At 44.5% G+C, this 26,485-nt stretch overlaps 1 pseudogene across 1 annotated transcript in view; it reads left to right on the forward strand.

Annotated features, from left to right (window-relative positions):
• Nucleotides 1–26,485, forward strand: part of LOC311138293 (metabotropic glutamate receptor 7-like) — a 252,959-nt pseudogene that overhangs the window by 180,024 nt on the left and 46,450 nt on the right. Inside the window, exons 8-9 of the transcript in view lie at nt 11,683–11,885; nt 12,182–12,914. The product of the transcript in view is annotated as a metabotropic glutamate receptor 7-like (transcript). The remainder of the gene's footprint in view (nt 1–11,682; nt 11,886–12,181; nt 12,915–26,485) is intronic.

Raw genomic sequence — 26,485 nt, forward strand, 5'->3', positions numbered from 1 at the left:
GAACACTGTCTACTCTGGAACACTCTCTACTCTGGAACACTCTCTACTCTGGAACACTCTCTACTATGGAACACTCTCTACTCTGGAACTCTCTCTACTATGGAACACTCTCTACTCTGGAACACTCTACTATGGAACACTCGCTACTCTGGAACACTCTCTACTCTGGAACACTCTCTACTCTGGAACACTCTCTACTATGGAACACTCTCTACCCTGGAACACTCTCTACCCTGGAACACTCTCTAGTCTGGAACACTCTCTAGTCTGGAACACTCTCTACTCTAGAACACTGTCTACTCTGGAACACTCTCTACTCTGGAACACTCTCTACTCTGGAACACTCTCTACTCTGGAACACTCTCTACTCTGGAAAAATGTCTACTCTGGAACACCGTCTACTCTGGAACACCGTCTAATCTGGAACACTCTCTACTCTGGAACACTCTCTACTCTGGAACACTCTCTACTCTGGAACACTCTCTACTCTGGAACACTCTCTACTATGGAACACTCTCTACTCTGGAACACTCTCTACCCTGGAACACTGTCTACTATGGAACACTCTCTACTCTGGAACACTCTCTACTATGGAACACTCTCTACTATGGAACACTCTCTACTCTGGAACACTCTCTACTATGGAACACTCTCTACTCTGGAACACTCTCTACTCTGGAACACTGTCTACTCTGGAACACTGTCTACTCTGGAACACTGTCTACTCTGGAACACTCTCTACTCTGGAACACTCTCTACTCTGGAACACTCTCTACTATGGAACACGCTCTACTCTGGAACACTCTCTACTATGGAACACTCTCTACTATGGAACACTCTCTACTCTGGAACACTGTCTACTCTGGAACACTGTCTACTCTGGAACACTGTCTACTCTGGAACACTCTCTACTCTGGAACACTCTCTACTATGGAACACTCTCTACTCTGGAACACTCTCTACTCTGGAACACCGTCTACTCTGGAACACTCTCTACTCTGGAACACTCTCTACTCTGGAACACTCTCTACTCTGGAACACTCTCTACTCTGGAACACCGTCTACTCTGGAACACCGTCTACTCTGGAACACCGTCTACTCTGGAACACTCTCTACTCTGGAAAACTCTCTACTATGGAACACTCTCTACTCTGGAACACTCTCTACTATGGAACACGCTCTACTATGGAACACTCTCTACTCTGGAACACTCTCTACTCTGGAACACCGTCTACTCTGGAACACTCTCTACCCTGGAACACTGTCTACTATGGAACACTCTCTACTCTGGAACACTCTCTACTCTGGAACACTCTCTACTATGGAACACTTTCTACTCTGGAACACTCTCTACTCTGGAACACTCTCTACTATGGAACACTCTCTACTATGGAACACTCTCTACTCTGGAACACTCTCTACTCTGGAACACTCTCTACTATGGAACACTCTCTACTCTGGAACACTCTCTACTCTGGAACACCGTCTACTCTGGAACACTCTCTACTCTGGAACACTCTCTACTCTGGAACACTCTCTACTCTGGAACACTCTCTACTCTGGAACACTCTCTACTCTGGAACACTCTCTACTATGGAACACTCTCTACTCTGGAACACTCTCTACTATGGAACACTCTCTACTCTGGAACACTCTACTATGGAACACTCGCTACTCTGGAACACTCTCTACTCTGGAACACTCTCTACTCTGGAACACTCTCTACTATGGAACACTCTCTACCCTGGAACACTCTCTACCCTGGAACACTCTCTAGTCTGGAACACTCTCTAGTCTGGAACACTCTCTACTCTAGAACACTGTCTACTCTGGAACACTCTCTACTCTGGAACACTCTCTACTCTGGAACACTCTCTACTCTGGAACACTCTCTACTCTGGAAAAATGTCTACTCTGGAACACCGTCTACTCTGGAACACCGTCTAATCTGGAACACTCTCTACTCTGGAACACTCTCTACTCTGGAACACTCTCTACTCTGGAACACTCTCTACTCTGGAACACTCTCTACTATGGAACACTCTCTACTCTGGAACACTCTCTACCCTGGAACACTGTCTACTATGGAACACTCTCTACTCTGGAACACTCTCTACTATGGAACACTCTCTACTATGGAACACTCTCTACTCTGGAACACTCTCTACTATGGAACACTCTCTACTCTGGAACACTCTCTACTCTGGAACACTGTCTACTCTGGAACACTGTCTACTCTGGAACACTGTCTACTCTGGAACACTCTCTACTCTGGAACACTCTCTACTCTGGAACACTCTCTACTCTGGAACACTCTCTACTATGGAACACGCTCTACTCTGGAACACTCTCTACTATGGAACACTCTCTACTATGGAACACTCTCTACTCTGGAACACTGTCTACTCTGGAACACTGTCTACTCTGGAACACTGTCTACTCTGGAACACTCTCTACTCTGGAACACTCTCTACTATGGAACACTCTCTACTCTGGAACACTCTCTACTCTGGAACACCGTCTACTCTGGAACACTCTCTACTCTGGAACACTCTCTACTCTGGAACACTCTCTACTCTGGAACACTCTCTACTCTGGAACACCGTCTACTCTGGAACACCGTCTACTCTGGAACACCGTCTACTCTGGAACACTCTCTACTCTGGAAAACTCTCTACTATGGAACACTCTCTACTCTGGAACACTCTCTACTATGGAACACGCTCTACTATGGAACACTCTCTACTCTGGAACACTCTCTACTCTGGAACACCGTCTACTCTGGAACACTCTCTACCCTGGAACACTGTCTACTATGGAACACTCTCTACTCTGGAACACTCTCTACTCTGGAACACTCTCTACTATGGAACACTTTCTACTCTGGAACACTCTCTACTCTGGAACACTCTCTACTATGGAACACTCTCTACTATGGAACACTCTCTACTCTGGAACACTCTCTACTCTGGAACACTCTCTACTATGGAACACTCTCTACTCTGGAACACTCTCTACTCTGGAACACCGTCTACTCTGGAACACTCTCTACTCTGGAACACTCTCTACTCTGGAACACTCTCTACTCTGGAACACCATCTACTCTGGAACACTCTCTACTCTGGAACACTGTCTACTCTGGAACACTCTACTATGGAACACTCTCTACTATGGAAAACTCTCTACTCTGGAATACTCTCTACTCTGGAACACCGTCTACTCTGGAACACTCTCTACCCTGGAACACTCTCTACCCTGGAACACTCTCTAGTCTGGAACACTCTCTAGTCTGGAACACTCTCTACTCTGGAACACTGTCTACTCTGGAACACTGTATACTCTGGAACACTCTCTACTCTGGAACACTCTCTACTCTGGAACACTCTCTACTCTGGAACAATGTCTACTCTGGAACACTGTCTACTCTGGAACACCGTCTAATCTGGAACACTCTCTACTCTGGAACACTCTCTACTATGGAACACTCTCTACTCTGGAACACTCTCTACTCTGGAACACTCTCTACTCTGGAACACTCTCTACTCTGGAAAAATGTCTACTCTGGAACACCGTCTACTCTGGAACACCGTCTAATCTGGAACACTCTCTACTCTGGAACACTCTCTACTCTGGAACACTCTCTACTCTGGAACACTCTCTACTCTGGAACACTCTCTACTCTGGAACACTCTCTACTATGGAACACTCTCTACTCTGGAACACTCTCTACCCTGGAACACTGTCTACTATGGAACACTCTCTACTCTGGAACACTCTCTACTATGGAACACTCTCTACTATGGAACACTCTCTACTCTGGAACACTCTCTACTATGGAACACTCTCTACTCTGGAACACTCTCTACTCTGGAACACTGTCTACTCTGGAACACTGTCTACTCTGGAACACTGTCTACTCTGGAACACTCTCTACTCTGGAACACTCTCTACTCTGGAACACTCTCTACTCTGGAACACTCTCTACTATGGAACACGCTCTACTCTGGAACACTCTCTACTATGGAACACTCTCTACTATGGAACACTCTCTACTCTGGAACACTGTCTACTCTGGAACACTGTCTACTCTGGAACACTGTCTACTCTGGAACACTCTCTACTCTGGAACACTCTCTACTATGGAACACTCTCTACTCTGGAACACTCTCTACTCTGGAACACCGTCTACTCTGGAACACTCTCTACTCTGGAACACTCTCTACTCTGGAACACTCTCTACTCTGGAACACTCTCTACTCTGGAACACCGTCTACTCTGGAACACCGTCTACTCTGGAACACCGTCTACTCTGGAACACTCTCTACTCTGGAAAACTCTCTACTATGGAACACTCTCTACTCTGGAACACTCTCTACTATGGAACACGCTCTACTATGGAACACTCTCTACTCTGGAACACTCTCTACTCTGGAACACCGTCTACTCTGGAACACTCTCTACCCTGGAACACTGTCTACTATGGAACACTCTCTACTCTGGAACACTCTCTACTCTGGAACACTCTCTACTATGGAACACTTTCTACTCTGGAACACTCTCTACTCTGGAACACTCTCTACTATGGAACACTCTCTACTATGGAACACTCTCTACTCTGGAACACTCTCTACTCTGGAACACTCTCTACTATGGAACACTCTCTACTCTGGAACACTCTCTACTCTGGAACACCGTCTACTCTGGAACACTCTCTACTCTGGAACACTCTCTACTCTGGAACACTCTCTACTCTGGAACACCATCTACTCTGGAACACTCTCTACTCTGGAACACTGTCTACTCTGGAACACTCTACTATGGAACACTCTCTACTATGGAAAACTCTCTACTCTGGAATACTCTCTACTCTGGAACACCGTCTACTCTGGAACACTCTCTACCCTGGAACACTCTCTACCCTGGAACACTCTCTAGTCTGGAACACTCTCTAGTCTGGAACACTCTCTACTCTGGAACACTGTCTACTCTGGAACACTGTATACTCTGGAACACTCTCTACTCTGGAACACTCTCTACTCTGGAACACTCTCTACTCTGGAACAATGTCTACTCTGGAACACTGTCTACTCTGGAACACCGTCTAATCTGGAACACTCTCTACTCTGGAACACTCTCTACTATGGAACACTCTCTACTCTGGAACACTCTCTACTCTGGAACACTCTCTACTCTGGAACACTCTCTACCCTGGAACACTGTCTACTATGGAACACTCTCTAGTCTGGAACACTCTCTACTATGGAACACTCTCTACTCTGGAACACTCTACTCTGGAACACCGTCTACTCTGGAACACTCTCTACTCTGGAACACTGTCTACCCTGGAACACTGTCTACCCTGGAACACTATCTACTCTGGAACACTGTCTACTCTGGAACACTCTCTACTCTGGAACACTCTCTACTCTGGAACACTCTCTACTCTGGAACACTGTCTACTCTGGAACACTCTCTACTCTGGAACACTCTCTACTATGGAACACTGTCTACTCTGGAACACTCTCTACTCTGGAACACTCTCTACTCTGGAACACTCTCTACTATGGAACACTCTCTACTCTGGAACACTCTCTACTCTGGAACACTCTCTACTCTGGAACACTCTCTACTCTGGAACACCGTCTACTCTGGAACACCATCTACTCTGGAACACTGTCTACTCTGGAACACTCTCTACTCTGGAACACTCTCTACTCTGGAACACTCTCTACTCTGGAACACTGTCTACTCTGGAACACTCTCTACTCTGGAACACTCTCTACTCTAGAACACTCTCTACTCTGGAACACTGTCTACTCTGGAACACTCTCTACTCTGGAACACTCTCTACTCTGGAACACTGTCTACTCTGGAACACTCTCTACTCTGGAACACTCTCTACTCTGGAACACTCTCTACTATGGAACACTGTCTACTCTGGAACACTTTCTACTCTGGAACACTCTCTACTCTGGAACACTCTCTACTATGGAACACTCTCTACTCTGGAACACTCTCTACTCTGGAACACTCTCTACTCTGGAACACCGTCTACTCTGGAACACCGTCTACTCTGGAACACCGTCTACTCTGGAACACTCTCTACTCTGGAACACTCTCTACTATGGAACACTCTCTACTCTGGAACACTCTCTACTATGGAACACTCTCTACTATGGAACACTCTCTACTCTGGAACACCGTCTACTCTGGAACACTGTCTACTCTGGAACACTATCTACTCTGGAACACTCTCTACTCTGGAACACTCTCTACTATGGAACACTCTCTACTCTGGAACACTCTCTACTATGGAACATTCTCTACTCTGGAACACTCTCTACTCTGGAACACTGTCTACTCTGGAACACTGTCTACTCTGGAACACTCTCTACTCTGGAACACTCTCTACTCTGGAACACTCTCTACTCTGGAACACTCTCTACTCTGGAACACCCTCTACTCTGGAACACTGTCTACTCTGGAACACTGTCTACTCTGGAACACTGTCTACTCTGGAACACTGTCTACTCTGGAAAACTCTCTACTATGGAACACTCTCTACTCTGGAACACTCTCTACTATGGAACACGCTCTACTATGGAACAATCTCTACTCTGGAACACTCTCTACTCTGGAACACCGTCTACTCTGGAACACTCTCTACCCTGGAACACTGTCTACTATGGAACACTCTCTACCCTGGAACACTCTCTACTCTGGAACACTCTCTACTATGGAACACTCTCTACTCTGGAACACTCTCTACTCTGGAACACTCTCTACTATGGAACACTCTCTACTATGGAACACTCTCTACTCTGGAACACTCTCTACTCTGGAACACTCTCTACTATGGAACACTCTCTACTCTGGAACACTCTCTACTCTGGAACACCGTCTACTCTGGAACACTCTCTACTCTGGAACACTCTCTACTCTGGAACACTCTCTACTCTGGAACACCGTCTACTCTGGAACACTCTCTACTCTGGAACACTGTCTACTCTGGAACACTATCTACTCTGGAACACTATCTACTATGGAACACTCTCTACCCTGGAACACTCTCTACTCTGGAACACTCTCTACTCTGGAACACTCTCTACTCTGGAACACCGTCTAATCTGGAACACTCTCCACTCTGGAACACTCTCTACTCTGGAACACTCTCTACTCTGGAACACTCTCTACTCTGGAACACCGTCTACTCTGGAACACTGTCTACTCTGGATTACTCTCTACTCTGGAACACTGTCTACTCTGGAACACTCTCTACTCTGGAACACTGTCTACTCTGGAACACTCTCTACTCTGGAACACTCTCTACTCTGGAACACTCTCTACTCTGGAACACTGTCTACTCTGGAACACTCTCTACTCTGGAACACTGTCTACTCTGGAACACTGTCTACTCTGGAACACTCTCTACTCTGGAACACTCTCTACTCTGGAACACTGTCTACTCTGGAACACTGTCTACTCTGGAACACTGTCTACTCTGGAACACTCTCTACTCTGGAACACTCTCTACTCTGGAACACTCTCTACTCTGGAACACTCTCTACTCTGGAACACTGTCTACTCTGGAACACTGTCTACTCTGGAACACTCTCTACTCTGGAACACTCTCTACTCTGGAACACTCTCTACTCTGGAACACCGTCTAATCTGGAACACTCTCTACTCTGGAACACTCTCTACTCTGGAACACTCTCTACCCTGGAACACTCTCTACTCTGGAACACTCTCTACCCTGGAACACTCTCTACTCTGGAACACTCTCTCACTCTGGAACACTCTCTACTCTTGAACACTCTCTACCCTGGAACACTCTCTACTCTGGAACACTCTCTACTCTGGAACACTCTCTACTCTGGAACACTGTCTACTCTGGAACACTGTCTACTCTGGAACACTCTCTACTCTGGAACACTCTCTACTCTGGAACACTGTCTACTCTGGAACACTCTCTACTATGGAACACTGTCTACTCTGGAACACTCTCTACTCTGGAACACTCTCTACCCTGGAACAATCTCTACCCTGGAACACTCTCTACCCTGGAACACTCTCTACTCTGGAACACTCTCTACTCTGGAACACTCTCTACCCTGGAACACATCATCTACAGTGTACTGCCAAAAACCTCAATACCACTCAACAACTGCAAACATAGGCTCTGACCTTTCCAATGAGCCAAACTGATTAAATAATCCTGCAGTACCAAAACTCCCTCTCTCTCTCACACACACTAAAGGTAAACAATTGTTTTAATAGTAATTTCACAGGCTTTTTCACCTCACCTGCAAATTCTTTGTAAACCATGCATAACTGTTTCACTTTCATTATTTCATCTGTTATAACTGGTGCAAATAAATAGAACAAATTAGAATCAATAGAGCAGCTCTCTGTTTGAGAGAATATTTAAATAGAAATCACACCGTACACCCATCAGTGCTTCAATCACCTGAACACATTCTACTGTGTCCTCAACCCACATCTGTTCACTCTCTCATCTGTCCTCTTCTGTCACTTTCTCTGTGTCTGTTGTCTGTTGCTGTCTCAGGTTCTTCTTTGTTACTGTCTCCTTTGTCTGTCCTCTTCTGTTATGGCCTGTTCTGTTCTTCTGGTGTCTCTCTCCATCATATATTCTTCTGTTGCTGTCTCTGTGTCTTGTCTGGTGTCTCTCTCCATCATGTATTCTTCTGTTGCTGTCTCTGTGTCTTGTCTGGTGTCTCTCTCCATCATGTATTCTTCTGTTGCTGTCTCTGTGTCTTGTCTGGTGTCTCTCTCCATCATATATTCTTCTGTTGCTGTCTCTGTGTCTTGTCTGGTGTCTCTGTGTACTGTATACTGACATGACCAGGGCAACTCAACTGTAAAGAAAAACGTAAGTGCCCAAATAACAGCAACACAAATCCAAACATAATATATAAGAAGCTACATAGCCCATAGGCCAGGGGTATTCAACTCTTCCCTACGAGGACCGGAGTCTGCTGGTGTTCTGTTCTATCTAATAATTAATTGCACTCACATGGTGTGCCAGGTGTAAATCAGTCCCTGATTAGAGGGCAACAATAAATAAAAAAAAAGCAGTGGAACTGGCTTCAAGGTCCAGAGTTGAGTTTGAGGGCCCTAAGCTATATGAATATAAAGAGAACTGAGCCAAAAAAAAAAGAAAAAAATACCTGTAGAATGGAATACGTTATTAGACCTCAATGATTCGTTTCATTTCTGCTTCTGTATCAGCTAATGTGAGATTTTTAACATTTGAGGACACATAAATTAAGGACCTATGTATTTTCAATGTTTTGTTCAATTACAATCTAACCAGAAAGCTGGACATATTTCCCCCTGTCTTTCTGGATGTCCTCCCCATTCCCTCTCTAAGTTCATGTTCGAGTTTGTTTGTCACATACACATGACATACAGTGTCTTCGGAAAGTATTCAGACCCCTTGACCTTCTCCGAATTTTGTTACGTTAGCCTTATTCTAAAATGGATTAAATAAAATAAAAATCCTTAGCAATCAACACACAATACCCTATAATGACAAAGAGAAAACAGGTTTTTAGAAATTTTAGCAAATGTATTAAAAAAACAAAAACAGAAATTCCTTATTTACATAAGTATTCAGACCCTTTGCTATGAGACTTGAAATTGAGCTCAGGTCAATCAATCAATCAAATGTATTTATAAAGTCCTTTTTACATCAGCAGATGTCACAAAGTGCTATACAGAAACCCATTAAGGCCAGATTTTTCTCCAAGATGTTCAAACGTTCATTGATAACCAGCAGGGTCAAATAATAATCACAGTGGTTGTAGACGTTGCAACAGGTCAGTACATCAGGAGTAAATGTCACTTGGCTTTTCATAGCCAGGCATTTAGAAGTTGAAATAGCAGGTGCGGTAGAGAGAGAGAGTTGAAAACAGCAGGTCCGGGACAAGGTAGCACGTCCGGTGAACAGGTCAGGGTTCCATAGCCGCAGGCAGAAGAGTGGAAACTGGAGCAGCAGCACGACCAGGTGGACTGGGGACAGCCAGGAGTCATCAGGCCAGGTAGTCCTGAGGCAGGTGCATCCTGTTTCCATTGATCATCCTTGAGATGTTTCTACAACTTGATTGGAGTCCACCTGTGGTAAATTCAATTGATTTGACATGATTTGAAAAGGCACATAAGGTCCCACAGTTGACAATGCATGTCACAGCAAAAACCAAGCCATGAGGTCTAAGGAATTGTCCGTAGAGCTCCGAGACAGAATTGTGTCGAGGGCACAGATCTGGGGAAGGGTACCAAAAAATGTATGCAGCATTGAAGGTCCACAAGAACACAGTGGCCTCCATCATTCTTAAATGGAAGACGTTTGGAACCACCAAGACTTTTCCTAGAGCTGGCCGCCTGGCCAAACTGAGGAATCGCGGGAGAAGGGCCTTGGTCAGGGAGGTGGTCACTCTGACAGAGAGATTTAATTCTTTGTTTGAACTCTTTGGCCTGAATGCCAAGCGTCACGTCTGGAGGAAACCCGGCACCATCCCTACATTGAAGCATGGTGATGGCAGCATCATGATGTGGGGATGTTTTCAGCGGCAGGGACTGGGAGACTAGTCAGGATCGAGGGAAAGATGTACGGAGCAAAGGACAGAGAGCTCCTTGATGAAAACCTGCGACAGAGCGCTCAGGACCTCAGACTGGGGCGAAGGTTCACCTTCCAACAGGACAACGACCCTAAGCACACAGCCAAGACAACACAGGAGTGGCTTCAGGACAAGTCTCTGAATGTCCTTGAGTGGCCCAGCCAGAGCCCGGACTTGAACCCGATCAAACATCCCTGGAGAGACCTGAAAATAGCTGTGTAGCAAGACTCCCCATCCAACCTGACAGAGCTTGAGAGGATCTGCAGAGAAGAATGGGAGAATCTCCCCAAATCCAGGTGTGCCAAGCTTATAACGTCATACCCAAGAAGACACGAGGCTGTAATCACTGCCAAAGGTGCTTCAACAAAATACTGAGTAAAATGTCTGAATACTTATGTAAGTGTGATATTTCAGTTTTCTTTTTATTATAATTTAGCAAAAAAATAACCTGTGGCTAACTCTGCTGCGGCGGATTACTTTCTGTCTTGTCCTGCTCTCTCCACCTCATTCACTGCTCAATGTGTTCAACTTGCTTTGCTTTTTGTGCCTCTATTTTGGAAGAAGTTCAGAATATCCATATTTGCTCTGCGCTATGCTGCAGACTGAGTGACAGGCGTTACTGAGTGATGACATTGACATCTAACCGGCGCTGCAGGGGGTGGGGGAGGGGTCAAGGGTCCACTGCATTGTGAAATTACAGCAGTCACTCCAGGGCTTCTTGTTACTGCCTAGCACAGTATATTCGGTTGTTTATTTTTGTCTTTAAAAAATGTGTGAGTAAAAACATTACTATTTTTTTACACTGCATAGCGCAATTGATGTAATGTGTGGTTATGGAAACTCAAATAAGACTGGATGAAATAAAATAAAAAGACTAGTTCTTAAAAATGAATTGTCATTGTCAGTATGAAAAAAAATAAAAATAATGATGCACTCACCAACTGTAAGTCGCTCTGGATAAGAGCGTCTGCTAAATGACTAAAAATGTAAATGTCATTGTTCTACTCCTGTCTAACCCTCCGTCCTACGTCCTGTGTTCCAGATCGAGGATATGCAGTGGCCTAATGGACAGACAGAGATCCCCAGCTCTGTGTGCAGTCTGCCCTGCAGGACAGGAGAGAGGAAGAAGACAGTGAAAGGCATGCCGTGTTGCTGGCACTGTGAACCCTGTGATGGTTACCAGTACCAGTATGATGAAACATCCTGCAAGCTGTGCTCCTACAGCATGAGGCCCGACCCAAACAGGTGACAGACAGCAACACTATATAAATAAATCTAGGGGTTGCAAAATTCCACAAACGTTCCCAAAATTCCCAGGTTTTCTTCAACCGGGATTTCTGGAAAACCTGGGAATATTGGGAAAGTTTCAGGTATTTTTCAACCCTAGATAATTCTATAACATTTTAGTGCCATCCTTGATAGTATATAAAATATTTTGTTTTACAGTGCAGTACGGTACTGCTAGTCTTCTTGTCCTCTGTATGTGTATTTTCTAAATTGTCAAATAAACTTACTTAATCAATCAATCAATCTATCAACAGGACGGCATGTCAGCCCATCCCCATTGTGAAGCTGGAGTGGCACTCCCCTTGGGCAGTGATCCCCGTCTTCCTCGCCATGCTGGGCATCATCGCCACCATCTTCGTCATGGCAACCTTCGTCCGCTACAACGACACGCCAATCGTCCGTGCGTCGGGCCGTGAGCTGAGCTACGTCCTCCTCACCGGGATCTTCCTCTGTTACGTCATCACCTTCCTCATGATCGCCAAGCCCGACGTCGCCGTCTGCTCGTTCCGCCGGATCTTCCTGGGTCTGGGCATGTGCATCAGCTACGCCGCGTTACTCACCAAGACCAACCGGATCTACCGGATCTTTAAAGACGGTAAGAAGTCGGTGACGGCACCCAGGCTGATCAGCCCGACCTCCCAGCTGGCCATCACCTCTTCCCTAATTTCCGCTCAGCTCCTGGGCGTGTTCGTCTGGTTCGGTGTGGATCCCCCCAACGCCGTCGTCGACTACGACGAACAGAAGACCATCAACTCAGAACAGGCTAGAGGAGTGTTGAAATGTGACATCACGGACCTGCAGATGATATGCTCGCTGGGTTATAGCATCCTGCTCATGGTCACGTGTACGGTGTACGCCATCAAGACGCGGGGTGTCCCGGAGAACTTCAATGAGGCTAAACCCATTGGGTTCACCATGTATACCACCTGTATAGTCTGGCTAGCCTTCATACCCATTTTCTTTGGGACAGCACAGTCCGCAGAAAAGGTAAGGTTGTGATTTCATATTGTTTCCTAATATTATCATAATGGGCCGGTTTCCAGGACCCAAATGAAGTCTAGTCCTGGACAAAAAAAATAAAAAAAATAAGACTATTCTCCATTGAAAGTGCTTCTTAGTCCGAGACTAGGTTTAAGCTTTGTCTGGGTAACCGGTCGATTAAGTCATATTGCTTTCACACTTTAATACTGGTTGTACCAAAAATGCCAATCCAAGTCTTGGCAAATGAGACAAAACCGTTGATTTTATATGTGACCGGTTACAGTATCTAAGGAATTACACGCCACTTCCTACTTCACAGTAGGGCCATTATATATTCGTATTTTTTGCAGAAGTGCCTTCTTGAACATGTGCCTTAATTACAAACTTGTATGGGATCCGTAAATATGAATAAAAATGTTAAATTATGAGCCTGGTTTAGCCAAGGAGAAAGCACTGTGCTATACAGGGAGAAAGACCGGATCCTTCCTGGCTAGTCATGATTGGCTGAGATAATGGTGTTGTTGGACATGCCGAGAGATACGTCCTGATTGGTCTGTCATGTCACAGGCTTCTGTCTATAATGGAATGGGGGATTCCCTGGTCAGTGTATAGATCATCTTTGCTACTGCAGACATTTGGAAATATATAGCTTTGGATAACTGCAAAAGTGTTGCTACAGCTCTCAAAAACATGGCTGCCCTGAATTTAGCTGGGTTTAAGTAGAGAGACTGCTTTCTGGAGGACAATACCATGCTGACTCACCTGTGTTTACATGTGTGGGTGGGAGGGGCTAAGGTTTAAGAGATGGGTGGGGTTAAGGTTTAAGAGATGGGTGGGGCTAAGGCTTTAGAGATGGGTGGGACTAAGGCTTTAGAGATGGGTGGGACTAAGGCTTTAGAGATGGGTGGGACTAAGGCTTTAGAGATGGGTGGGACTAAGGCTTTAGAGATGGGTGGGGCTTTAGAGATGGGTGGGGCTAAGGCTTTAGAGATGGGTGGGACTAAGGCTTTAGAGATGGGTGGGGCTTTAGAGATGGGTGGGGCTAAGGCTTTAGAGATGGGTGGGGCTTTAGAGATGGGTGGGGCTTTAGAGATGGGTGTGGCTAAAGCTTTAGAGATGGGTGGCGCTAAAGCTTTAGAGATGGGTGGGACTAAGGCTTTAGAGATGGGTGGGGCTAAGGCTTTAGAGATGGGTGGGGCTAAGGCTTTAGAGATGGGTGGGGCTAAGTCTTTAGAGATTGGTGGGGCTAAAGCTTTAGAGATGGGTGGGACTAAGGCTTTAGAATGATGATGCTGAATCGGATGTAAACAACAAAGTCTTTCAAAGGGAATTTAATTTAATTTAATATAATTGTCTCTTAAATGCAAAAGCAAGTTCATCAGCTTTTAAAGCAGCACGACTTTCCCATGTTTCCCTCAACTACAGTGTATGATACACCATTTTGAAGCTCTGAGTCTATACTTTATCAAATGTAAAAACAAGCAAATAACTTACATTTGCTATTAGCCTCAATAGAGAAATCCAGACAGATATGGCATATTGATGTGTGCCTCCATGTCCAAGCCATTTACAGTCTGATGTCGCTATAATTGGCCTGTTTGCCAGCTGAAGGCAATCTAGACTCTCTTTAACCTCTGTTGCTATAAGAGGATCAGCCATTGCTAATGCACGGCTGTGTCCCAAATGTCACCCCATTATAGTGTACTACTTTTGACCAGGGCCCATATTGCTTTTTTGGGATGCAGCCTGTGTCGGGAAATTTGCATAAATAATAAGATATAATATTTAAAAAAAACGATTTAATTTCTCAGTTCAGGATTACAGTGTAAGTTAATGACTGCTCAATGTGTTTCTACATGTATATGAAATACATTTCATTATCTGACGTTTTGTCACCATGGTCATTTGTCTTTCTTGACCACTAGCTGTGTTTGTGCTCTCGTCTTTCTAGTTGGCCGTAAAAGCAATTATTTGTGGGGAAAACTACCCTTGGGTATGATGTGGAATACAGGTGTTGGGAAGCTGACCGTGTGATTGCATTGTACAATCCAATCACAGTGTAATCAGAGACTCAGTTTAATTGCTGAGAGAAACCATCTGTTTTATCAGTGTTACAATAAATACCCTTACTATCAGTGGCAGACTGGCCTTCTGGCATTTCGGGCAAATGCCAGACGGACTGGTCCATTTTTAACCTAGTGAGCCTGTTTAAATTGTTAGTTTTTTTTGCGCAAAATGATCATTAGCAAATAATGTGGGCCTCAAGGAATAAAATGGGCCAGTGTGGGGACCTCAAGGAATAAAATGGGCCACTGTGTTAGAAATGCCAGAGCCGATTTCCGGTCCTGGTCCGCCCCTGCTTACTATTGTATTTAGCGTTTCCCAAATTCTTTGGTGTACAAACGACTTAAGTGCATCCGGAAAATAGGTGTTAGAAATGTAGCCCGAAGCGCAACAGAAAGGGGTTGAGAAACTAAAACGATTGTGCCTTTTACAAATTCCGCCGACAAATACCAAAAGGATTTTACAGTGCAGCTGAAGGCCGGCTGAGTCTAGCGAAAACGCCAATGGTTTGGAACAATGTGTACCACAGCTCCAAAGCAAACAGCTGCTGCTATGCTATGCTAGCGGTGGTGCTATTACCTGCGTGTCCCTGGAGCTGTAGACTTCATCTGCAACCCCTATGTATTCCCCATATCTACACTGAGTATACAAAACATTAGATAGACTGACCAGGTGAATCCAGGTGAAAGATATGATCCCACTTCAATCAGTGCAGATGAAAGAGAGGAGACAGGTTATAGAAGGATTTTTAAGCCCCCCCCCCCCGAGACAATTTAGACAATGGGGTTGTGCATGTGTGTCATGCGGAGGGTGAGTGGGCAAAACATTTACGTGTCTTTGGTAGTAGGTGCCAGGTGCACCGGTTTGTGTCAAGAACTGCAACGCAGCTTGGTTTTTCACACTCAACAGTTTCCTGTGTGTATCGTAAATGGTCCGCCACCCAAAGGACATCCAGCCAACTTGACAGAACCGTAGGAAGCATTGGAGTCAACATGGGCCAGCATCCCTGTGGAAACGCTTTTCGACACTTTGTAGAGTCCATACCCTGACAAATTGAGGCTGTCCTGAGGGCAAAAGCGGGGGTGCAACTCAATATTAGGAAGGTGTTCCTAATGTTTGGTGTACTCAGTGTAATGCATTACATTTAACCAAGGCCCTATGGGTCCTGGTTAAAAGTAGTGCACTATAAAGGGAGTAGGATTTCATTTGGGAGCTGTATACTAAAGATGATGTACAGCTCTGGGAAGAGAAGAGGACGGCAGTCTCATCTGTCAAGGGGAGCAGTGTGTGTGTGCTGCTTTGTGCTGTGTGAGGCCTGACGTCAGCAGCCCAGCCCGGCAGAGTCCAGGCAGCAGGCACCCCCAGCCCCGGCAGAGCCCAGGCAGCAGGCAGGCACCCCCAGCCCCGGCAGAGACCAGGCAGCAGGCAGCCCCAGCCCCGGCAGAGACTAGGCAGCAGGCTGGCACCCCCAGCCCCGGCAGAGACCAGGCAGCAGGCAGCCCCAGCCCCGGCAGAGACTAGGCAGCAGGCAGGCACCCCCAGCCCCGGCAGAGACTAGGCAGCAGGCTGGCACCCCCAGCCCCGGCAGAGCCCAGGCAGCAGGCTGGCACCCCCAGCCCCGGCAGAGCCCAGGCAGCAGGCAGGCACCCCCAGCCCCGGCAGAGCCCAGGCAGCAGGCTGGCACCCCCAGCCCCGGCAGAGTGGAATTGTGACACACTAGTCTTTGCTGCTTGTCGTTACTAACCTGGCTGATGATGACGATAGAGGGTCTGAAGAAAGGTGCTACTGGAAATACTATACTGTACAGTGAGCTCCAGAAGTATTAGGACAGCCCTTTGTATTGTAAATTATACAATCACTATGAGGTTAAAGTGCAGACTGTCAGCTATAATTTGAGTATATTTTCTTCCATATCGGGTGAACCGTTTATAAATTACAGCACTTTTTGTACATAGTCCCCCCATTTTAGGGGACCAGAAGTACTGGGACAAATTCACTTACAGTGGGGAAAAAAAGTATTTAGTCAGCCACCAATTATGCAAGTTCTCCCACTTAAAAAGATGAGAGAGGCCTGTAATTTTCATCATAGGTACACGTCAACTATGACAGACAAAATGAGAATATTTTTTCCAGAAAATCACATTGTAGGATTTTTTATGAATTTATTTGCAAATTATGGTGGAAAATAAGTATTTGGTCAATAACAAAAGTTTCTCAATACTTTGTTATATACCCTTTGTTGGCAATGACTCAGGTCAAACGTTTACTCTAAGTCTTCACAAGGTTTTCACACACTGTTGCTGGTATTTTGGCCCATTCCTCCATGCAGATCTCCTCTAGAGCAGTGATGTTTTGGGGCTGTCGCTGGGCAACACAGACTTTCAACTCCCTCCAAAGATTTTCTATGGGGTTGAGATCTGGAGACTGGCTAGGCCACTCTAGGACCTTGAAATGCTTCTTACGATGCCACTCCTTCGTTGCCCGGGTGGTGTGTTTGGGATCATTGTCATGCTGAAAGACCCAGCCACGTTTCATCTTCAATACCCTTGCTGATGGAAGGAGGTTTTCACTCAAAATCTCACGATACATGGCCCCATTCATTCTTTCCTTTACACGGATCAGTCGTCCTGGTCCCTTTGCATAAAAACAGCCCCAAAGCATGATGTTTCCACCCCCATGCTTCACAGTAGGTATGGTGTTCTTTGGATGCAACTCAGCATTCTTTGTCCTCCAAACACGACGAGTTGAGTTTTTACCAAAAAGTTCTATTTTGGTTTCATCTGACCATATGACATTCTCCGAATCCTCTTCTGGATCATCCAAATGCACTCTAGCAAACTTCAGACGGGCCTGGACATGTACTGGCTTAAGCAGGGGGACACGTCTTGCACTGCAGGATTTGAGTCCCTGGTGGCGTAGTGTGTTACTGATGGTAGGCTTTGTTACTTTGGTCCCAGCTCTCTGCAGGTCATTCACTAGGTCCCCCCGTGTGGTTCTGGGATTTTTGCTCACCGTTCTTGTGATCATTTTGACCCCACGGGGTGAGATCTTGCGTGGAGCCCCAGATCGAGGGAGACTAGCAGTGGTCTTGTATGTCTTCCATTTCCTAATAATTGCTCCCACAGTTGATTTCTTCAAACCAAGCTGCTTACCTATTGCAGATTCAGTCTTCCCAGCCTGGTGCAGGTCTACAATTTTGTTTCTGGTGTCCTTTGACAGCTCTTTGGTCTTGGCCATTGTGGAGTTTGGAGTGTGACTGTTTGAGGTTGTGGACAGGTGTCTTTTATACTGATAACAAGTTCAAACAGGTGCCATTAATACAGGTAACGAGTGGAGGACCGAGGAGCCTCTTAAAGAAGAAGTTACAGGTCTGTGAGAGCCAGAAATCTTGCTTGTTTGTAGGTGACCAAATACTTATTTTCCACCATAATTTGCAAATAAATTCATTAAAAATCCTACAATGTGATTTTCTGGAGAAAAAAAATCTCAATTTGTCTGTCATAGTTGACGTGTACCTATGATGAAAATTACAGGCCTCTCTCATCTTTTTAAGTGGGAGAACTTGCACAATTGGTGGCTGACTAAATACTTTTTTCCCCCACTGTATATGTGTATTAAAGTAATAAAACGTTTAGTATTTGGTCCCATATTCATATGATTACATCAAGCTTGTTACTCTACAAACTTGTTGGATGCATTTGCTGTTTGTTTTGGTTGTGTTTCAGATTATTTTGTGCCCAATAGAAATTTATGGTAAATAATGTATTGTGTCATTTTGGAGTCACTTCTATTATAAACAAGAATAGAATATGTTTCTAAACACTTCTAAATTAATGTGGATCTTACCATGATTACGGATAGTCCTGAAGGAATCGTGAATAATGATGAGTGAAAAAGTTACAAATATCATGCCTCCAAGACATGCTAACCTCTCACCGTTACAATAAAGGCGGCCGCATGCTTCCCAGCCGAAACAGTTCGGAAGAGTTCATGCATATATTATGATGACATTTTGTGACGTTTCTGTTAGTTTTGGACTTCGGTGAGGGTTTTTTCGGCTGTTCAGGCACTGTTCAGGCATTGTTTTCTGGAGGCAAGCCAAAGTTCGGAGCCGAAGTCTACTCCACTTCGTCAGTGATTGGTCAAGAGTAGGAATTCTTCAATAAAGTATTTGTTGTCATTCAACAAAAGACAACTTGTTTTCATGCACGTTTGTTCATTGAGAAATAATGCACCAAAAACCTTAGTTAGATGTAAAATTGTGTGACTAAGATCTCCTCGGCAAAAACGTCAAAATTAATGACACATTTCTTGAGATATCTTAGATTAATTCGGACTATTTTGAGGAAGTGTATACTGGCTACGGCGTCTCGAAATAGACAAACAGTACTATTGCTGCTTTTTTCTGGTTTTCCAGGCGAAGGTCTGTTAAGGGAGTGTGGAGACTCGTTGGGTTTGTCTAGCCGAGTTTGGCTAGGCGCCAGCAGAACTGAAGCGTGCTGATACCTTAAAAGGGGAGGGGAGCATTTTTGTGGGGGTATGACATTTTATTCCTTTGTGAATATGGGACCAAATACTTTTTCTACTTGTATACACATGCTGTATAAGTGAATTTGTTCCAATACTTTTGGTCCTCTTAAAATTTCTAAACGGTTCACCCGATTTGGATAAGAATTACGCTCAAATTAAAGCTGACAGTATGCACTTTAACCTCCGTAGTCATTGCATCATTTAAAATCCAAAGTGCTAGAGTGCAGAGCCAAAACAACAACAAATTGTCACTGTTCAATCTATAGAGTCAGGTCCATAATGATTCTCACCCTTAATAAAGATGAGGAAAAAAATACTATATCTAAAATAAATAATACAAATACTGAGATACAGTGGGGAAAAAAAGTATGTAGTCAGCCACCAATTGTGCAAGTTCTCCCACTTAAAAAGATTGAGAGAGGCCTGTAATTTTCATCATAGGTACACGTCAACTATGACAGACAAAATGAGATTTTTTTCCCCCAGAAAATCACATTGTAGGATTTTTAATGAATTTATTTGCAAATTATGGTGGAAAATAAGTATTTGGTCAATAACAAAAGTTTCTCAATACTTTGTTATATACCCTTTGTTGGCAATGACACAGGTCAAACATTTTCTGTAAGTCTTCACAAGGTTTTCACACACTGTTGCTGGTATTTTGGCCCATTCCTCCATGCAGATCTCCTCTAGAGCAGTGATGTTTTGGGGCTGTGGCTGGGCAACACGGACTTTCAACTCCCTCCAAAGATTTTCTATGGGGTTGGGATCTGGAGACTGGCTAGGCCACTCCAGGACCTTGAAATGCTTCTTACGAAGCCACTCCTTCGTTGCCCGGGCGGTGTGTTTGGGATCATTGTCATGCTGAAAGACCCAGCCACGTTTCATCTTCAATGCCCTTGCTGATGGAAGGAGGTTTTCACTCAAAATCTCACGAAACATGGCCCCATTCATTCTTTCTTTTACACGGATCAGTCGTCCTTGTCCCTTTGCAGAAAAACAGCCCCAAAGCATGATGTTTCCACCCCCATGCTTCACATTAGGTATGGTGTTCTTTGGATGCAACTCAGCATTCTTTGTCCTCCAAACACGACGAGTTGAGTTTTTACCAAAAAGTTATATTTTGGTTTCATCTGACCATATGACATTCTCCCAATCCTCTTCTGCACTCTAGCAAACTTCAGACGGGCCTGGACATGTACTGGCTTAAGCAGGGGGACACGTCTGGCACTGCAGGATTTGAGTCCCTGGCGGCGTAGTGTGTTACTGATGGTAGGCTTTGTTACTTTGGTCCCAGCTCTCTGCAGGTCATTCACTAGGTCCCCCCGTGTGGTTCTGGGATTTTTGCTCACCGTTCTTGTCATCATTTTGACCCCACGGGGTGAGATCTTGCGTGGAGCCCCAGATCGAGGGAGATTATCAGTGGTCTTGTATGTCTTCCATTTCCTAATAATTGCTCCCACAGTTGATTTCTTCAAACCAAGCTGCTTACCTATTGCAGATTCAGTCTTCCCAGCCTGGTGCAGGTCTACAATTTTGTTTCTGGTGTCCTTTGACAGCTCTTTGGTCTTGGGCATAGTGGAGTTTGGAGTGTGACTGTTTGAGGTTGTGGACAGGTGTCTTTTATACTGATAACAAGTTCAAACAGGTGCCATTAATAGAAGGTAACGAGTGGAGGACAGAGGAGCCTCTTAAAGAAGAAGTTACAGGTCTGTGAGAGCCAGAAATCTTGCTTGTTTGTAGGTGACCAAATACTTATTTTCCACCATAATTTGCAAATAAATTCATTAAAAATCCTACAATGAGATTTTCTGGATTTTTTTTTCTCAATTTGTCTGTCATAGTTGACGTGTACCTATGATGAAAATTACAGGCCTCTCTCATCTTTTTAAGTGGGAGAACTTGCACAATTGGTGGCTGACTAAATACTTTTTTCCCCCACTGTATATAGTATGCTCCATTTTTTAAATATAATTCTATTATTTTATACTAATATATTTGCTCAGAGAAATAGATTTTAACAAGTAATATTTTATTTTCTGAAAAACATTGGGGTAAAAATGATTGCCACCCTTGTTTTCAAATACCTCGAGGATAACAGCCTTTTTCTAAAATGATTTATGAGATTGGAAAACACATTGGGAGGGATCTTAGACCATTCCCCCATACACAATCTTTCCAGATCCTTGATATCCTTCACCCAAATACAAGCACATATGTGACTTGTTCTATCATAATCAGTCCCTTTGACCCCAAAACACATTTGGAGTTTTATACAGTGCTGGAAAGACGAGATTGAGACCAACATGATCTCTCTACTCCAAATATCAAGAGAGTTACGTGCCATTACATGCTGTGTGTCACCAAACCATGTTTTTTGAGGAAAACGCAGTCACAGTTTGCAGTTACTTTTAAGACATTTGTTCAAATAATGAATAACAACTATTTACTTTAATACAAAACACAAGAAATCCATTGATCTTCTCTTTCTCTCTCTCTCTCTCCTCTCTCTCTCTCTCTCTCTCTCTCTCTCTCTCTCTCTCTCTCTCTCTCACACTCTCTCTCACAGTACACACATGAATTACATATTCTTCTAACTATATAGACATAGTGTCTGTCTGCATCGTTGTCGAGCACACACGTGCAGTACTGTATATGCATACACGTGCACACATATACATGCACACATTTGTATACATGCACACATTTGTATACATACAATCACTTATTAATTTCACACATGTACACGCACATACATATGACAGAGAAACTCTCTCACGCTGCAGATGTTCATTTACATTTTAGTCATTTTGGCAGACGCTCTGATCCAGAGCGACTTACAGTTAGTGAGTGCATACATTTTCATACTGCCCCCCCCGTGGGAAACAAACCCACAACCCTGGCGTTGCAAGCGCCATGCTCTACCATCTGAGCTACAGGGTACTACATGCAGTGTGTGATGACTACTGGCAATGTGTGAGGACTACATGCAGTGTGTGAGGACTACATGCAGTGTGTGACGACTACATGCAGTGTGTGAGGACTACATGCAGTGTGTGAGGACTACATGCAGTGTGTGAGGACTACATGCAGTGTGTGAGGACTACATGCAGTGTGTGAGGACTACATGCAGTGTGTGAGGACTACATGCAGTGTGTGAGGACTACACACAGTGTGTGAGGACTACATGCAGTGTGTGAGGACTACACGCAATGTGTGAGGACTACATGCAGTGTGTGATGACTACATGCAGTGTGTGAGGACTACATGCAGTGTGTGAGGACTACATGCAGTGTGTGAGGACTACATGCAGTGTGTGAGGACTACATGCAGTGTGTGAGGACTACATGCAGTGTGTGATGACTACATGCAGTGTGTGAGGACTACATGCAGTGTGTGATGACTACATGCAGTGTGTGAGGACTACATGCAGTGTGTGAGGACTACATGCAGTGTGTGAGGACTACATGCAGTGTGTGAGGACTACATGCAGTGTGTGAGGACTACATGCAGTGTGTGAGGACTACATGCAGTGTGTGATGACTACATGCAGTGTGTGATGACTACATGCAGTGTGTGAGGACTACATGCAGTGTGTGAGGACTACATGCAGTGTGTGAGGACTAAATGCAGTGTGTGAGGACTACATGCAGTGTGTGAGGACTACATGCAGTGTGTGAGGACTACATGCAGTGTGTGAGGACTACATGCAGTGTGTGAGGACTACATGCAGTGTGTGAGGACTACATGCAGTGTGTGAGGACTACATGCAGTGTGCGTGTGTTTTGTCCACACAAACACGGGCACATCCCATGTAGTCCCCGAACATATCATGGTTGTGGCCCGTAGTTTTTCCACGTTAGATTCGGGAGATGAGGCTTGGGAGGATAAAAATAATGAATAAATGACCACGTTAAATAACATCTCTTATAAATACATCACAGAGAATGTGCATAGATGTGCCCAAGCAACCCTCTCACAAACCCATTATTATGACAGTCACAGAGAAACAACATAAAAAAAAAAAGCTAAAACAGGGAAGGGGGTGGAGTGGGTGAGAGCTAAAAATGGTCGGAGTAAGCTCTGGTCTGAAAACAGCAAATAAAATGAGAAACGTTAAAGAAAATCTGACCACACACGCATCACCAGAGAGTAAGCACTAACAGGCTTGTCGGATCCAATTCGTGTGGGCTTTGGTTAGAGTCTTTGCTGCTGGTCCACTGGCTTGAGCTGACGAACGTTTGATACAAAATATAAGTATCAAGATTTAGGAAAACACTAAACATGATCACGCGTCAACATTATTATTTTTTTTTTGTACTTGCACCACACAAGAGGGCGTGGTCTCAAATGTCGGTAGCACCCGGACGTCTACCCTCTACCATCCAGAGATCTGTCCTGGGAGCAGCATCGTACGGACGTCATGCGAAGTTGTTGACATGGTGGACGATTCGCCGAGCGTCCTCGTAGGACAGCACCCGTTTGCTGGCGAGACGAAGACGAGACGACCACGACACCTCTTCTTCCTCGGAGCCACCGTGCTCCTTGCAGAACTGTATCACTGCAGTCAGCTTTTTGTAGAAATTCTGAAAATCTGAAAATACATGATTTAAAACATGCCTTTAATATGTGCTGAAAGGAACAATGTATTCTCAGCTCTTTTATTTCTATTCATGATACAGCATACTACTCATTCTTTCTTAAATACCTCATTACATTTTTTAAATACTGTTGCAGCCCCAATAATAAACAGGAATCATGAAGTATTACTCTAAAGAAAACGTACACGCATAGGAACTTGAACGTTTCGCTGCAGATTTGCTGGCTATCAAGGAAATATGATATCCTCTGATGTTTGCTTTCTGTTTCTTTGCTCCTTTTCGAGCTGACAGTTTCCTCGGAGAGGTTCATGGAACCAGCGATCTTGCCAATGAGCAGTGGTGGGAAAAGGTGGGGCAGTGGTCTAAGCCACTGCATCACAGTGCTAGCTGTGCCACTAGAGATCCTGGTTCGAATCCAGGCTCTGTCGTGGCCGGCCGTGACCGGGAGACCCATGGGACGGCGCACAATTGGCACAGTGTCGTCCAGGGTAGGGGAGGGAATGGCCGGCAGGGATGTAGCTCAGTTGGTAGAGAGTGGCGTTTGCAACGTCAGGGTTGTGGGTTCGATTCCCACGGGGCGCCAGTATGAAAAAAATAAAATAATAATAACTGTAAGTCGCTCTGGATAAGAGCGTCTGCTAAATGACTAAAATGTAAAAGTACCCAACTGTCATACTTGAGTAAAGTAAAATTATTATTAAACATTTACATTTACATTTACGTCATTTAGCAGACGCTCTTATCCAGAGCGACTTACAGTTAGCACATATATTATTTTATCAAACCCACAACCCTGGCGTTGCAAACGCCATGCTCTACCAACTGAGCTACATCCCCTGCCGGCCATTCCCTCCCCTACCCTGGACGACACTGGGCCAATTGTGCGCCGCCCCATGGGTCTCCCGGTCGCGGCCGGCTACAACAGAGCCTGGATTCGAACCAGGATCTCTAGTGGCACAGCTAGCACTGCAATGCAGTGCCTTAGACCACTGCGCCACTCGGGAGGTACCTTAATAGAAAATGACCCAAGTCTGAGTGAATGTCACCCAGTAAAATCTTACTAAAAAGTATTTGGTTTTAAATATACTTAAGTATCTAAAGTATATGTAATGCTAAAATATACTTAAATATCAAAAGTAAAAGTACAAGGATAAATCATTTCAAATTCCTTATATTAAGCAAATCAGATGGCACCATTTTCTTCTTTTTTTTAGCTAGGGCCATACTCAGATATAATTTACAAACAAAGCATGTGTTTAGTGAGTCCACCAGATCAGAGGCAGTAGGGATGTCCAAGGGTGTTCGCTTGATAAGTGTGTTAATTAGACCATTTTCCTGTCCTGCTAAGCATTCAAAATGTAATGAGTACTTTTGGGTGTCAGGGAAAATGTATGGAGTAAAAAGTACATAATTTTCTTTCGAAATGTAGTGAAGTAAAACTAAAAGTTGTCCAAAATATAAATAGTAAAGTAAAGTACAGACACAAAAAAAAAACTACTTAAGTAGTACTTTCAAGTATTTTTACCTAAGTACTTTACACCAATGCCGATGCGCACTAGACGCCAATGGCCGTCTGAACCAGCTCCCAGCACAATATCATTACTATTTAAAAATCTAGAGATTTCTCTCTCACGGGAATCCATCGATACAGTAGAAAGCTAAGCTAGCTAGCTACCAGCTAAGGTGTAGTCAGTAGTGACATTGTGTCTATGTATGATGGGTTTTAAATTATTTGCTATTTTTTATAATTTCCACGCAGGGAGGACAATCCCGCTCACCAGTCGATAAATCCACAATACCACAATACCACAATACCACAATTTTCAAATGCCACAACATTACAATACCACAACATTACAATACCACAATACCACAACATTACAATACCACAACATTACAATACCACAATACCACAACATTACAATACCACAACATTACAATACTGTCAGGTGTCAGGGTGCAGCGGTAGGACGGAGTCAGGCGCAGGACACAGAGCTAGTAGACAACGTACTTTACTCGTAAATATAAATGAACATAAACTCCACGCAGGGAGGACAATGACACCAAACATAGAACAAACACGCACATAACACAGTGGGAGCCAGAGGGTAAATAGGGAACAAATCATGGACATAATGGGAACCAGGTGTGAACAATAAAGACAAAACAAGTAGAACACAGAAACATAGATCGGTGGCAGCTAGTACTCCGGTGACGACGAACGCCGAAGCCTGCCCGAGCAAGGAGGAGGGGCAGCCTTGGCTGAATCCGTGACAAATACCACAACATTGCAATACCACAACATTACAATACCACAACATTACAATACCACAATACCACAACATTACAATACCACAACATTACAATACCACAATACCACAA

The sequence above is a fragment of the Coregonus lavaretus genome, assembly GCF_964263955.1.
Source record: "Coregonus lavaretus genome assembly, chromosome: 12".
Lineage (NCBI taxonomy): Eukaryota > Metazoa > Chordata > Actinopteri > Salmoniformes > Salmonidae > Coregonus > Coregonus lavaretus.